The sequence below is a fragment of the Miscanthus floridulus genome, chromosome 1, assembly GCF_019320115.1.
Source record: "Miscanthus floridulus cultivar M001 chromosome 1, ASM1932011v1, whole genome shotgun sequence".
NCBI classification, from domain to species: domain Eukaryota; kingdom Viridiplantae; phylum Streptophyta; class Magnoliopsida; order Poales; family Poaceae; genus Miscanthus; species Miscanthus floridulus.
This window is the reverse complement of record NC_089580.1, coordinates 127,030,838-127,044,529: the sequence shown is the minus strand read 5'-3', so window position 1 is coordinate 127,044,529 and position 13,692 is coordinate 127,030,838.

Below are 13,692 nucleotides of genomic sequence, written 5' to 3'. Positions count from 1 at the left end.
CTTATGGCGGCTGGCGACGGCAAAAATACAAATTGATGCCCCTCCCTTTTACCACCGCAACAGTGGCCGGTTAGGCATGATGCTGTCCATCCACTCGACCACCAAACATGCTCGATACATGAAAAGGGGACCAGCGCATTGGTTGGCTTTGGCGTGGCTCGGCCAGCCGGTGACCTTCCAGGCGATGTGACTGGAACTTTTGGCGTGGCCTCACGCGTAGGCGTGAGAACAAGGCAAGCAGGGCTAGCCCACGCGCTTGCACAACTGATGTCAACAGGAGCAGTAGCCAGATGGCAGCGCCAGATAGCGTGCAGTGTGAGTGACATGACGCAACAACGAGCAACAGCTTTGGGCAAATGTGATGGGAAGGGGCAGAGCAAGCCGGCCTGCCGAGCCCAGCACGAGCGTGTGCTGTGTGCCAGAGCGTGGCAACAGTAGGTAGTGGACTATAGCACAGGGCCAAATGTGTAGGTGTGCACGCAAGCGCGATGGTGGCTGGTGTAGCAACGCTGAGAGCCGGGTGGTGACCGTGCCCAGGCGCTGGCCTTGCTTAACACGTGACCTGCACGCTTTTTAAAGTCGTTCAAAAACTCAAACCTGACGATTAAAAAGTCAAACCTGTTATTCTACACTCAAGAGGGTACCTAGGGCTATCAAACTAGGCCAAAACATCATGCCACTTCTTAACCTGATCGCTCTATAAAAATTGCCGAACATGGCTTCGTTGACCCGTTTACAGACCTACGCAAAATGACTAAACCTCGAACGGTTTTGCGTCGAATTCCATTTCCAAGCCACTTGATATACTAGCTAGTGAACCTCATCCTCCACCACATGTATTTTGTCGTCGCCTATGAAGTTTGGGCTACCAACTTTACTATGTTCTGCTGATGTGTTCCATAGCATTTCTGTCTGATAAAAATTCATTTAGAACCCTAAGTGATAATATGCGACACGAAATATAACATTCGTTTCTTGTTTCAAATGAACATTTCAAGTTGTGAATATCTATGTATACCCTATATTCCACACATTTACACACAAGTTTGATGCTCATGTCATGTTTTAGCAAAACAGTATAGTGTAACACCGAGGGTGTTACAAATCTACCCCCCTAAAACAAAATCTTGACCCGAGATTTCATGTGTCTAGTGTGAGAAGGAGATAGAAAATACATTTCAATGCAGCAACTAACTATTAAGACCAAAGAGAAGGTGACGGTAATGCTTCAATATATATCTCTCATGTTCCCACGTGGCCTCATCCTCGGAGTGGTTTTGCCACTGCACCTTGTAGAACTTTACCACACTATTTTTTGTCACTCTTTCTTTCTCATCTAGGATTTTGATAGGGTGCTCAACATAAGTCAAATCAGGCTAGAGGGGAAGCCCTTCAATCTCCACAGCTTCATCCAGAACCCACAAACATTTCTTGAATTATGATACATGGAATACATTGTGTACCGTAGATAAAATATCGGAAAGCTGTAGATGGTAAGCAACTAGGCCACACTGCTCCAACACCTGGTCAGGACCCACATATCGAGGGGCTAGCTTGCCACGGATACCAAACTGGTGCACCCCTCTCATAGGAGACACCTTAAGATACACAAAATCTCTAGCTACAAACTCTAAGGGTCTTCTTTGCTTGTCTGCATAAGCTTTCTGTCGGCTTTGAGTTGCCTTCAAGTGACTCTGAATAATCCCTACTTGCTCTTGAGCTTCTTTGATGAACTTCAGCCCAAAGTACCCATGGTCTCCCATTTCAACCCAGTTCAGTGGTGTTCTACACTTCTTTCCATACAGAGCTTCAAATGGTGCCATGCGAATGCTCTCTTGGTAGCTATTATTGTAAGAAAATTTAGCTAACTTTAGGCATTCATCCCACTTCTTAGGAAAAGAAATGGCACAAGCTCTCAACATGTCTTCGAGCACCTGGTTCACCATTTCAGTTTGGCCATCAGTTTGTGGGTGATATGCTGAGCTTCTAAGGAGATGAGTACCCAGACAGTGCTGCAGTTGCTCCTAGAAACGTGTGACAAAGACTGACCCTCTATTAGAGATGATAGTAAAGGGAACTCCGTGTAGGTTCACAATCCGATCAAAATATATCTCAGCATACTTCTTGGCCGTATATCTAGTGTCCACTGGGATAAAGTGAGCAGACTTGGTGAGACGGTCCATAATGACCCAAATAGAATCATAGCCTTTGGATGTGCGGGGCAAACCCACCATAAAGTCCATGGAGATATCTTCCCACTTCCATATAGGAATAGGCAAAGGCTGCAAATATCCCAAGGTACGCATATGATCTGCTTTAACCCTACCACAAGTGTCGCACTCCGCGACGTGCCGGGTGATGTCCTACTTCATGTTGGACCACCAGTACGAGTGGCGTAGATCATGATACATCTTGCCGCTGCCAGGATGAATAGACAACTTTGAATGATGGGCTTCGCTCAAAATCTTCCTTCTCAGCTCCTCACTGAATGGAACCACTAGCCTATCCTTGTATCTTACTACACTATGCACATCAATGCTAAAGTGAGGGCCACGCCCTTCAGCAATCCATTTTCTGATGTGGAGAATTTCTTCAGGGTCTTCCCTTTGCTCCTAAATAATCTGCTCTAGTAATTTTGAGGTCAATGCAATGTGAGCCAACACCTCTATGTGGTTGAGAGACAAAGGTGTTTCCTCAACTTGGTGTGACTTTTGGCTCAAAGCATCGGCCACTACATTGGCCTTTCCTGGGTGACAATGAACTTCCAAGTTATAATCCTTTATCAATTCTAACCACTTCCTTTGCCTCATATTCAGCTCAGACTGAGTGAAAATATACTTGAGGCTCTTGTGATATGTGAAAATATGTACTTTGTTGCCCAACAGATAGTGCCTCTAAATCTTTAGAGCATGGACAATAGCAGCCAGCTCTAAGTCATGGGTGGGGTAATTTACTTCATGCTTTTTCAGTTGGTGTGAAGCATAAGCTATCACATGCCCATCTTGCATAACACACATCCCAACCCCATCTTCGAGGCATCACAATATACATCAAATGGTCGATCAATATCTAGTTGGGCCAACACAGGAGCAGTGGTCAGGAATGTCTTCAAAGCTTGGAAGGCTTCTTCCCAGGCTAGGCTCCAGTCAAACTGAGCTTCTTTTTGGAGCAGCTTGGACATTGGCTGAGCTATCTTGGGAAAATCCAGGATGAAACGCTGATAGTACCCAGCTAGAACAAGGAACAGACAAATCTAGTGCACAGACTTAGGAGACTTCTAATCAAACACATCCTGCACCTTGCTGGGATCTACCGAAACATCGTCAGGTGTCAACACGTGCCCCAAAAACTGCACTCGATTTAACCAAAATTCACACTTGCTAAATTTGGCATACAGCTTGTGCTCCCTAAGTTGAGCTAGTACTATCTAAAGGTGTTGGGCATGCTCTTCATCATTCTTGGAATATATCAGGATATCATCAATGAATACTACTACAAACTTGTCTAGCTTCGGCATTGTTGGTGTTTGACCACCGATAGCCTGCCATGGGGGTACCCAAGGCAGTATGTTCAGGCTTTAGCATATGTAGAACTTGATGGTAAACCCAAGAGATAGTCGATTTATCCTGGTTTGGACCCTCGATCTTTGATCAAGTAATAGCCCTATGTCCAGTCGGCGTTAGCCTTTGTGTTGGATTGATTGTAAAGTCTTGTGTTGTACAATTGTTCTCTAGACTCCCGATCCAAGGAGCCCTGCCCTCCTTTATATGGTCAGGACGCTAGAGTCCTAGTCGGTTTACAATGAGTTCCTAGTAGGATTACAGAGTAATACTACTACTAAGATTATAGGGAAAGAATCCTAGTTAGACTAGTTCTCCCATCCATGCAGGGTATCCCGTGGGTCCCGCACCAACAAGCCCCCGAGCACTTCATGGTTGAGCTTTGGAAGCCTCGTCTTGTTCCTTCAGGTCTTGTCGAGTAGGAACAAGCGTCGTCCGAGTGCTTTCTTGAGTGAAACCATGTAGCGCTTCTTGGGATCTTCGAGTGGTGAGTGTTTTTTGAAGAAAAAGTACATCCATCTGGGTGTAGCCCTTGAGCCTCTTGTTGTTTGGCACAAGGAGCTTGAGGGACTTTTTTTAGATCACCTTGATTCTTCGTCGAAGGGCTCCCGAGCGTGTATCCGGGTTCTTTGTCGAGAAGAGCTTGGATATAGCTTTTTCTAGGTTCTTTTCGTCGTGTGGCCTTGAAGTTGTCTGTCTTGAAGAAGTCTTCTGAGTGATGTGCGCTTTTTTGAATAAAAAGTGCACTCACTGAGTGTAGCCCCTGAGCCTCTTGCTATTTGGAACAAAAAGTTGGAGGGTCTTGAATCTTTATGCTATTTGAAAATTCCTGTTTGAGTGTAGCCCCTGAGCCTCTTGCTAGGGTCTTGACTTTGAGTTGTTTAATGAATTGAAAACTTCCCCTATTACAGCCCCCGAGCATTGTTCAAAAAGAGCTCGGATACAGGATCTTGGCATATTCTCTGGTAGTTTACTGTTGTTAGATGTAATTGTATGGTGGTGGTTGAGTGTAAATGCCTTTTGTTCATGGGTTGTACTATGTTAGTATATTCTCCCGAATATGCTTGTTGTTGAGTATTGTTCCTTCATGCCTGAGTTCCCTTTCATTATTGAGTTCTATCTTTTCACTGTGTCCTTTGTTAGGCTTATTCTGTTGGTGCTCCTAGTCCATGTGCACCGCTCCTTCGGTCTATAAATACCCTCCTAGAGTGTTGTTTTGATTCGTTGAGCATTTTGTTGCTTGTTCTGAAGTCTCTATAGTCATGAATATGGTAGTTTGAGAGGTAGAGCAGCCCCCAGGTTTATTTTGCAGTTCTTGTGTGTCTTGCCGCAGCTAGAGGGAGTCTTGTGATAGGGATTAGAGGTAGGCTAATCCCACAGCAGCAATGTACCAGGATGTACGTGGCAGTAGTTGGAGGGAGTCTTGTGATGTGGGCTTTGTTCCTTCATCTGGCAGTTCTGGGTTGATCCTCGCCGCTTGTCTTGAGACTGTCCGGTGCAGATCAACACCATATCCAGCATCACATCGGACTTGGGTAGATAGATGCCTACCGACCTTCTCTGCCCCATGTTGTCCTGCCATTCTATTGATTTCCGCCTTGGGTGCACTGCGTCTGACCTTTGAAGAAAACAGTGTAGCCGAATGTGGTTTGTTCTACCAAGTAGCGATTTGGAACACGTAGTCATTCCAGAGCCTAGTTGTCTCCGGGTTCCTTTTCGCTACATGCCTGTTGTAGTTCTAAGTTCATTGGGTCTTGTAAGATGTGTAATCTTGTATCTTTTGAAGTCATTTGTAATAGAGAGAATCTTGTCTTCTAAGTTGTCATTCTTTATTTTGCTGATTCCCTAGTTGTCTATGAGATTCCTGAGTTCTTTATGTTAGAACCAGGTTGTTATGTTCCTTGTGAGGTAACCTCCTATAGCTTCATGGCTGATGAGTTCTTTTTGTAGCCATATGGTAACTCTGCCATTTTGCTGGATGGATAAGTCTGAAATCTGCCCGTTGAACTGTACCGTTGTGTGGATTTGTGCCTTCCGTCATTTTAGCTGTGTTAGTAAATAGACCATTGCGTTCTCACACCATGTTTTAATCGGGCCTGCTGGGCCACGTTTTTACCAGTGTAAAATCTATTTAAAGGCATTTGTCCTCCTTTTCTTTGGTACCCTACCTTCGCCTTCAAAAACCCTAGCCTTTGCAACTCCGCCATCGCCATTGCCGCCGCCATCTGAGCACCACCGTCTGAGCCTTCTCTTTCCCTAGTTCTTTTTGCTTCCATTAGTACATGGGTAGGAAGAAAGCCATGAGCAAGTCCTAGGCAACCTTCATGGATGAGGAGTCGTCTCTTTCTGTGATCGAGAACTAGGAGTTTGTGGCCATGAGGGCTGCCTAGAAAGCTTGGCCGGCTCCGACAACAACTGAAGACCAGCTTCGCGAGCTTGCCGGCGATGGTCTGATCCAGAGCAAGGGCATTATTGAATGTAGAGTTCCAAGCGAGCATCGGGTCCCAGCTCTAGGTCCTAGTGAGATTATTCTTTTCGTCTCCTTTATCCATGCCGGACTTTGCCTTCTTGCTTCCGCCTTCCTTCACCAATTTCTTTGTTATTTTGGGGTTAGTCTGAACCATCTAACTCCCAATGTTGTCCTCCATCTTTTTGTTTTCATACATCTCTGTGAAACTTTCCTTGGAATTCCTCCTTCTCTTTCTCTCTTCCGTCACTTCTTTCGTTTGAAGCCTCAACCCCGCCGTGAAGACACCAATGTTCTTGGCGGCTGTGGGATTTAGTTTTGCCAGGGTCTTAAAAGCAAGTTCTTTGACTATGACCTGGTTGATTCTGTGAGGGATTGGCGTGCTGACTGGTTCTATGCCACCAATTTGATTCCTTCTCTCGCCGTACATTCTAGATCTGGTCCCTCGGTTAACGACCGGTGGGAAAAGAACTCCCTGACACCAGACGAGCTCCAGGCGATCCAGCCGTTCCTTGAGCGGATAAGCACTCTGAAGCAACAGGGCTTGATCGGTTTCAGAATCATCTCGAGTTTTCTTTGCCATCGTGTTCAGCCTCTGAAGGAGCGAGAGAACTTTGGCTTCGAGTACTCTGGGGCTAAGGATCCTTCACGCATGGTCCCTGCCCTTGAGTTGACCGATGAAGAGGTACTCAAGCGCCTTCAGAAGATGCTAAAGGGAGCAAGCGTTGTCCCACTTATCATCTCCGAGTACTGTGCAAAGAACCCGCCTCCAGCTGTAAGTTGTTTTCTCTTTGTGTGGGTACTTTTTGTGTTTCTTTTTGCTGTATCTACTTTCGCTTAATCTTCCTTGTCTTATTCTTTTCGCAGGCATTGGGGCATAATTTCATTGACCCGATTCCCCTTCACGACCTCCCTACCATAGTGGGGGCTAGGAGTAGTCTTGCTGGGGCTTCTTTAACCAGTAAGTCGCAAACCACCATAACGCTCCCTGGTGTTTCCTCTGCATTTTCTAACGTATATGAAGAGTACGTTCCTCATTTAGTTCCCTAAGCTGCTCGTAGCATCGGCAAGAGAGGGTGAGTGGCTGGTTCTTCTTCTGGTGTGCCCGTTGCCAAGAAAGCTCACCAATCGAGTACTTCTCCTGGTACTCAAGTTATAGCTAGCATGCTCTTAGGTGAGCACATTAATATGCTCTGTCCTTCTGTTGCTTGTTTCTGTCTTTAACTGAGTATTTTTGTCCTTTTTCAGCTGGTGCTATGGTGGCCTTGGTCGAGACTGAGGAAGAAGAGGATGATGATGTACCCCTTATCATGCGGCGGTGAGTTGTTTTCTTATTTTCCCATACTTGAAACCTTCTTTTTGTTTTGACATTGGTCTTGATCTCTTTGTAGTAAGCGGTCGTCGAATACCAGTTCTTCTTAAGCTCCCGCACCGGGTTCTTCTGTAGCTCTGGTACCGAGTTCTTCCATAGCTCTGGTACCGAGTTCTTTCGGGGCTCCAGTTCCTGCTATGCCGCTCCTACCGTTGAGTGGCGGGGACATTTTTGCTGTCTTGGTTCCCCCAGCGAGGTCTTCTTTTGGTTTAATGAGGAAGAAGATAGCTGAGTGAGTGAATTCTGGTTTTATTTCTCTGCTTCTGTTCTTCTTTTTTCTTATTCTTTTTTGATGGGTTTCCTTGTCATCTTTTAGGCCTTCATCTTCCTCGAGCCACCAGTCGACTTCTTGTCAAACTTCTAGTGCGCCCTTGCGTGCTGAGTCTCAGGGCTCGGAATGCATGGGCGCCGAGGTGGCTATGAGGGGGACAGAGTCCACAGCTGCTGATTTGCTAGCTCTCGAAGTGACCATGGCCATAGCGGTGGGTCCATCTGAGGGATTGGCCTTGGCTTCCTAGGAGATCGCTCTGGTCGTGCCTTCTTTGCCTCAGCTAGCTTCTCCTTCTCTTGCCTCTGGTGGTCCATCTTTTGCTGATGACATGGTGCAGCAGCTTGATGCCACTCATTGACTATCGGAGTTAACTGCCACCTGGGGAAGCTTATCGACCCTTGCGACTTCTTTTGGGGAAAAGCTCCAAGTAAGTTTTTTGCCGCTCCTTCTTTGGATGTTTGTTTTTCTCCTATCCTTATGTCTTGTTTTTCTTTATCTCTTTTTGCTCAGTCCTTCTCTCATGATCATACTGGCTTCTTTTTCTTGTCTGAAAACAAGAAAAAGTTGTCTTTTGAGGTGAGCGCCCTAAAGGCTGATCTTGACCTCCTCCGGGCCGAGTTGGAGACTGAGGGCCAAACGCACCAAAAGGAGGAGAAGGCCCTTCGTGCCCGGGTGGTAGAGGCGGAGAAGCAGAAGGATGCTGCGGTGGAGTCCATGAAGAACGAGTGCAAAGGTATTGTGGGCTCCACTTGTTTCCTTTCATATTTTGACTTCCTTTTTTGCTGCCTTGTTTTTGTTGCTTCACCTAGCTCTCCGAGTTGAAAAGCAGAAGCTCTCAGAAGGTATCAAAGAGATGAAGACACTCGTCTGTACTAACCACAACAAAGCTGAGGAGGTAATTACTCGAACTGAAGAAGAACTCGCGCTTGCTAAGTTGATTAGGCGTGGAGCTGACAAGGATCTTATGTAGGCCCAAAAGACTATTCAAGACTTGATCGGTAGGTTGGCAACGGCTACTAATAATTGGAATGCTTTATGGAAGTCTTTTCGGTCAGTAGCCAGCCTTCTCCGGACTCTAGCGGATGATGGTCAATCTTGGGCTCAATTTATTCCCCAAGTGCCAACTCGTTTCTAGGGGTTTGTGAAGAGGTGTGCCCATCTGTGTACCAGGAATGTCCTTGCCTAGGTCCAGGTTCTTTCTCCAGACTTTCCTTTGTCCAAGGTGACCGATGAAGCCAAGAGCCAAGAGTACCTTGATGTCGTTGAGAGGTTAGAGCCCAAGGTCGATGACTTAGCCAGGAAGATTGTAGATAATCTCAATATTGATGTTTCTACACCTGATGATAATGCTTGAATGTAACCGACCTCTGTACTCCGGCTTTTGTAACAGAATACTTATACTCTTTCTTGAATGAAGATCCTTTATCTTTGTCGATGTCTTCTTTGTCTGGATGTCTAATCCTTGCTTACTCTTTAAATGTGTTGTCCAATTGATCAGAATTTTCTCCGGGTAGCTATCTGTTCAGATTCTTATCTACGTTGTATAAACCACTCGTTGTATGTAGATCGTTGTATTTGATAAATTTTCTTGATTTGCTGAGCACTTGTCTGGCTTTTGTCTGTGCCATGTGAAACAACTCGGCGTATGTAGATTGATGTCTTAATAGACTTCCTTGACTTGTCGAGTGTTTGCCTGGCTTTCATCTGTGACTTGTAAACAACTCGATATAGCCCGTTGTGTCGACAAACTTGGCATTCTTGTTAGTACTGAAAAGACTGAGGATATCTCTAGCTTCTTCTTCTTGGCTTAGCTCGTAGTGTGGTCACCATCTGGTCCTATCTCTGGTTGCGAAAGTATCCTCGGAGCGGCAAGCCCCCGAGCGCTTTATGGTAGAGCTCTGGAAGCCTTGTCTTATTTTCTTCAAGTCTTGTTGAGCAGGAACAAGTGTCGCCCGAGTGCTTTCTTGAGCGAAACCATGGTAGCGCTTCTTGGGATCTTCTGAGTGTAGTCCCCGAGCCTCTTGCTATTTGGAATAAGGAGCTGGAGGGTCTTGTCTTGAAATTGCTCTGATTTATGTTCAGGCTTATTTTTAGTCGTTTTTCTTTTTGGTTCGGGTGTTAGTTTATTAGCTACCCTCATCGGCGGGCTCAAGCATGTTTTTAGCTATTTTGCTCTTGGCCGGTATGCTCAGGCGTCTTTTCAGCCATTTTGCTTTTTTGTTCGGGTGTTAGCTTGTTAGCTACCCTCATCGGTGGGCTCAAGCACATTTTCAGCTATTTTGCTCTCGGTCGGTATGCTCAGGCGTCTTTTTAGCCATTTTGCTTTTTGTTTGGGTGTTAGCTTATTAGCTACCCTCATCGGTGGGATCAAGCATTTTTTTAGCTATTTTGCTCTCGGCCGGTATGCTCAGGTGTCTTTTCAGCCATTTTGCTTTTTGTTCGGGTGTTAGCTTATTAGCTAGCCATTTTGCTTTTTGTTCAGGTGTTAGCTTATTAGCTACCCTCATCAGTGGGCTCAAGCATGTTTTCAGCTATTTTGCCCTCGGTCGGTATGCTCAGGTGTCTTTTCAGCCATTTTGCTTTTTGTTCGGGTGTTGGAAACAACTCGGGGAGAGCCATAATGAGACGTATGTTTTTCAAGAAAGAACCATCTTTATTGATCATGAATATTGATAGGTCACAATGGTACATATGTTGCTGGTGAGCGCTATCTTTGTTGATCATGAACGTTGATCTCTTGTGTCTTGTATACATATTTTTCCCTTGAGTTGTTTTCATGCGTAGAATCTTCGTAGCTGACTGATGTGCCATGTATTGTTGACTTCTTTTTCATCTCCAGTTATCAGCTTATATGTGCCTGGTCCGATGACTTTTGTGATGATAAAAGGACCTTCCCATGGACTGAGTAGTTTGTGGCATCCGTCGGTTTTTTGTATTCTTCTTAGTACTAGGTCTCTGACTTGTAATGATCGAGACTAGGTATTCTTGTTGTAGTGGCATCTTAGTCCTTGGAGGTATCTTGCTGATTGTAGGGCAGCATTTACTCTGACTTCTTCTGTACTAGCGAGTTCTAATCTTCAAGTGTGTTCTGCTTCTCCTTCGTCGTATTACTCTATCCTTGGTGACATCCAGATCAAGTCTGTGGGTAGTACAGCTTCTGATCCGTACACCAGGAAGAAAGGTGAGTATCCGGTGGCTCTGCTTATTTGAGTCCATAGCCCCCATACAACCTTGGGTAATTCTTTAATCCATTTTGATCCATAGTCTACTAGTTCTTCATACAATCTTGGTTTTAATTCAACTAGTATGAGTCCGTTTGCCCTTTTGACCTGTTCATTGGCCTCTGGATGTGTGACTGATGCATAATCTATTCTGAAACCATAGTCCTATGCCCAACTTTGGAATTCTATGGCCATGAAGGGAGAACCCAAATCCGTGATGATTCGATTGGGCATGCCGAAGTGGTGCATAATGTCTTGGATGAACTCGACTGCTTTGGCTACGCTATATTTTGCTAGTGGTTTGAATTCAATCCATTTGGTGAACTTGTCAATTGCCACGAAGATGTACTCGAAGCCATCTTTTGCTTTCTTGAGGGGTCCTACTTGATCCAGCCCCTAGCAGGAGAAAGGCCAAGCAGGTGGGATGCAGATGAGGTTGTGAGCTGGCACATGAGCCTATCTTGCGAACATTTGACAACCTTTGCATCTTCTGACAAGTTCTTCTGCGTCTTTCAGAGCGGTAGGCCAGTAGTAACCGGTGCGGAATGTTTTTCTGACTAGTGTTCTTGAAGCGGCATGATTTCCATAGCAACCTTAGCGTATTTTGTCTAGGATCTCTTTGCCCTCTTCAAATGAGACGCATTTTAGGAGTACCCCTGATGATGCAGCTCTTCTGTAGAGCTTGTCTCCTACTAGGACATAGTTCTTGCTTCTACAAACAACTCGGGTAGCTTCTTCTTTTTTCGCTGGCAACTTATTTTCTTTGATGTAATCAATGAAAACCTGGGTCCATGAAGTGGTGATTACCAAGATTTGGGTATCAGGGGTTATCTCACTAGGTTGTTTGATAGAAGGAGCTGATAACTCCTCTATGAATACACCGGGTGGGACCTTTGCCCTATCCGATCCAAGCTTGGCAAGGATGTCTGCTGCAATATTAGAATCGCGTAGGATGTGTAGAATTTCTAATCCTTGAAAATGTTTTTCGATCTTTCGTATTTCAGCATAGTAAGCGCCCATGTTTTCTTTGGTGCAGTCCCAATCTTTGTTGACTTGATTGATTACCACTGCTAAATCACCATAAATGAGTAAACGCTTGATTCCGAGGGTAATTGCCACTCGTAGTCCGTGGATGAGGGCTTCGTATTCTGCTTCATTGTTTGTAGCTTGCCATAATATCTGAAGGATGTACTTGAGTTGTTTTCCATCTAGAGAAATTAGGAGGACACCTACACTGGCTCCGCCTAGCTTGAGTGATCCATCAAAGTACATCTTCCAATGATCAAGGATGGTGCTTGACATGGGTTGTTGAATTTCTATCCATTCACCAACAAAATCGGCCAAGGCTTGAGATTTAATTGCCTTCCATGGGGTGAAATTGATATTGAGAGCACCAAGTTCAACTACCCACTTAGATATGCGCCCCGTTGCATCTCTGTTGTGTAGGATGTCTCTGAGTGGGAAATCTGTCACTACGTTAATCCTGTGGCTTTCAAAATAGTGGCGAAGCTTGCGTGAAGTGATTAGGAGGGCGTAGAGTAGTTTTTGCACATGTGGATACCGGATTTTTTATTATGATAGTACTTCGCTGATGTAGTATATGGGACATTATACTTTATATACATGCCCTTCTTCTTCTCTTTCTATGATAATCGCAATGCTGATCACCGTAGAAGTTGCCGCAATGTATAGCATCATGTCTCCATATTTCTTCGAAGGTGTGAGAACTGGTGAGGAGGTGAGGTATGCCTTGAGCTTCTTGAAAGCTTCATTGGCTTCTTCTATCCACTCGAACTTGTCTGTCTTCTTCAGCAATTTAAAGAAAGTTAACCCTTTTTTGCCCAGTCTTGATATGAAATGATTGAGGGCCGCCATGCAACCTGTTAGTTTCTGCACATCTTTGACACTTCGAGGAGGTCCCATCTCTATTATGGCTCGAATCTTCTTGGTGCTTGCTTCAATTCCGCGATGATTGACCAAGAATCCGAGTAGTTGTCCTAAAGGAACTCCGAATACACACTTGCTTGGATTCAGTTTCCACCTCCATCTTTTTAGGTTTTTGAAAGTTTGCTTTAAGTCTTCGATTAGTGTATCTGGGTTCTTTGTCTTTACCACTACGTCATCTATGTATGCTTCTACGTTTTCGCTGATCTGATCACCAAGGCATGTTTGGATACCTCTTTGGTAAGTTGCACCAGCATTTTTTAGTCCAAATGACATGGTTTTGTAGCAGTAGGCACCGAATGGAGTGATGAAAGATGTCTTGCTCTAGTCTTGTTCTTTTAATGCAATCTGGTGATATCCTTAATAGCAATCAAGGAAGGATAATAGGGCAGATCCTACTGTTGAATCAACTATCTGATCAATGCGTGGTAGCCCAAACGGATCTTTTAGGTAGTGTTTGTTGAGATCTGTGTAGTCGACACACATGCACCACTCGTCCGTATTCTTTTTCTATACTAGAACTGGGTTTGCTAGCCAATCTGGATGGAGGATTTCTCTGATGAATCCGGCTGCCATTAGTTTTGTAATTTCCATTTTAATTGCTGCCTTCTTGTTAGGAGAGAATCATCGTAGTCGTTGCTTCACAGGCTTGGAGACTTCATTGATATCAATTCTGTGCTCAACCAACTCTCTTGGGACACCTAGCATGTCAACTGGCTTCCAAGCAAAGATATCTTTGTTGTCCCAAAGAATGTTGGTGAGTGTGAGTTCCTATTTTGCCGATAGGTGGGCGCTGATGGTTGCTGTTTTGGAGGGATCGCCAGTGCCCAGGTCGACTTGCTTGACATCGGCTTCTT